This window comes from Trichogramma pretiosum, unplaced genomic scaffold, assembly GCF_000599845.2.
Source record: "Trichogramma pretiosum strain Unisexual culture from Peru unplaced genomic scaffold, Tpre_2.0 scaffold45, whole genome shotgun sequence".
NCBI classification, from domain to species: Eukaryota; Metazoa; Arthropoda; class Insecta; order Hymenoptera; family Trichogrammatidae; genus Trichogramma; species Trichogramma pretiosum.
This window is the reverse complement of record NW_019641665.1, coordinates 872,282-875,655: the sequence shown is the minus strand read 5'-3', so window position 1 is coordinate 875,655 and position 3,374 is coordinate 872,282.

Below are 3,374 nucleotides of genomic sequence, written 5' to 3'. Positions count from 1 at the left end.
TTTACATATACATACATATATTATATATTGTTTTTATTATTTTTTATTCATTTTTGTATAAGACTTTTAAATAATAGTATTCATGATTTTGGTGAAAAAACAAACATCATATCATTCAATGTATAAGTCGTTCGTGGCGAGCATAATAGCAAATAGTTGAGAATATGAAGTATGTAATTTTATTTAGCAAACAAAACTATAAAAGCGCTAAATTTAGAATAATTAATCACTGTTTCCAGAGATTTCGTATATGTTGTTGAATGAAATCATGAGAATTTTTATTTAACAAATGATTGATCGCCACGAATGTTTTTTTATGTTTTATGAATTAAATATAATACACGTTTTTAAAAACTGTAAATACTATAAAAAGAGCTTCCAACATTTTTTAATTCATGGTTATGCACAAAACTTTTTACCCATTCCTAAATAATCTTATATATTTTATTTCTTCGTTTTATAATTTTTTAATAATATTTTAAGAGGTATTAGCACAAATTGCATTTAAAATATTCATTTTAATCTCATTGATCTTTTGTATCATTTACACTTTCAATACAATATTTTAATCGGTCTTACATCGTTTACATGGTTGCGAATGTTAATCAGAGTGATATCAATGACGGTGATGCATTTTGTTAATATAATTAGTAAGTTTGTATTATTAAATGAATATCGATACATAATATGAAATCGGTAATTAGTGCTTCTAAAATCATTTCAGCGTCATTCTCATTGCACTCATTACAGTATTTACAATTCTGAACCCACGCTCATTTTTGCATTAACAGCTGATCTAGTAAGCGCAAATGTTTCAAGTATAAGTGTGCTAAATACAGCATTAGTCGTTCAAAATTGAGTGATCAAATTAGTTTATTCTTTTTTGTGAAATCATATATCATATATCCAATTCAAATTTAAGCTATGACATTCAAAATCGCAATAATTAGAAAATCGATAATAAAATGAAAGATAATGAAACAATGAAAGACAAATCAAACTTTTGCGTAAAAATATCTTAATTAGCTTAATACATATGCATGAATGAAAAATGTATATATTTTACTTACAAATAAATGAAAGTTTTATGATTTTTAAAAAGTTTGAGATGATGTGTTTTTGTTTGATAATTTTCGCAAAGGATCGAGAATCTTCTATTGAATAAAAATTCAAGATCTTGTAAAATGGCAAAAATTTGATTCTTCACCCGTGACTCTGCCTGTCTTCTACAATAATGGGTTGAATGTTTTACTTATAAAATCCCGTAAGAGTTTTGATTACAACAATTTTCTTTGAAAGAAAAAATAGCGTGAAAAACAAAAGAGAAAATCTAAAAGGAAATTCATGAGACACTGTAAGTGGTTATTAACGTATTTAATATTCCACTAAGAGTATCAACATTTTTGGAACAGCACAGTGTCAGTATATTTTTTAAAATTTTTATGTGATATCTAATAACAGCATTTAAAATGGTAAAAATAATGAAGTATGAAAAATTATGAATGAAGAAATTTAATGATAGTATAAATTGTAGTAATTTTTTACGATTTTTAATTTATTTTCTTGACATTTTAACGGCTATGTTGATTCTATGTTTTCTATATACAATGATATCGGACTGTGAATTCATGGGAAGAAACTTAACACAATGACAATACATGCACAAGTTTCCTGAATAAATTCGTTTAAATTTTTTATCTTGAAAAGCAAATACTATGTGAGTTATTAAAATAATGTCGAATTTAAATACAATAATTTAATTTTCACTGTTGATAACTGTGCATATTTTTTAGTCTTTTGAGACTTATTATACAGAGTACAATGAGAGTGTAAATTTTTTTACAGGGTAATCATAGCTATTCAATCAAAGATACATGCATTTTTATTCGAAAATTTTTTTTAATAAAATACATTTTTTTTGTTATTTTTCTATACATCTTCAACAATATTGAATGGTACATTTACATCAATTTGAAATATTAATTTAAAAAATACACCAGAAAATTACCAATTTATTCCACGATACTTGCATCAATATTTATCATTTCATGTAGAGTAAAAACAAATAATACCAGATTTGTCAAAAAGATTCTTCTGGTACATAATAATGTAGCCCCTTATAGTCAGTTCGATCTTCTAGGCCCTGGAAAAAATTATAGAACACAATGATGTTTTAATTATTATATGGGTTTGGCTATTCAGGAGAAAATTCGTAACTAGAAGGGAAAAATAACCCTAGAGATCTCTAAAAAAGTATGATTTTCGTACATTAAATTCAAACATGACTAGAATTTTGCCCTGAATAGACACGTCGCACCATGATACGCTAATTTATGATATTATATAATAATCGAAACTTCATTGTGCTCTTCAATTTTTTCCAGCACCTAGAAGATCAAACTGGGCTTTATCATTATGTATCAGAAGACACACAAAAAAGTTTTGTGAAAATCTGTTAAAACGAATAAACCTTAAAAATATATTACGCAAAAAATCTCTGTAAAAAATGGAACTAAATGCTATGCATTTACGTATACATAGTATAACTATGTGAGAATTTTACGTAAAAGTGAAATGAAAATTATATGAAGTCGAAAAAGGAACTGGAGTTATACACCTCAAGAGAGCTTGCAGGGCAACGAGCTTGGCAGTGTCAAGGGTAATCTTATTTTTGTAAACTTGTGCGTCTTTGTTCGTTGTGTATAAAATGTAGTAAAAGTATTTTAGTACTCTGATGTTTTTGTGGGTACTTCGAAGAATTGAAAAACAAATGAATGATGCGTAAGTGATGCGGTATTTTGTAATAAACAGCTTTAAAATATAACAAAGTACAAACTTTTTTAGTGTTAAGACTGTTGATAATGTGTGTGTGAAATATAACGTGATGCCCGTAATGCTCAATGTTTTCTTAATTTATAATATATAATATAAGAAGGTATATTTTTACGGATTCGTTAATGCCATCAAAAGTGCAATCGTACGCAAAAATACTACGTATAAATTATTACTTTGTGCAGGATATGGGAACATTTAAATATTGCGAGCCGTTGCCCTTCAGTAAGCAAATGTAATTAGGAAAAAAGCGGAGTTTACAAGGCGACCAATCGGTAATAGAAGAAAATAGGTGTTGTAAAATAATGTATATTTATATGATGTCTTGCGTGCTATTTTATTTGCGCGAAGCATTCGGATAATCTAATGCAAAATATATCCTTGCTGCATACATCTTATATTTCATTGACAAAAACAAACTATAATTTGAAAAAAATCATAGTTGAGCATGTACGAATAGATTAAAAAAGGATTTAATTATATTTTTAAACAGTAGTACTGAATTGTACATTTTTCATACCCAAGGTGTAAAAATATTTAAA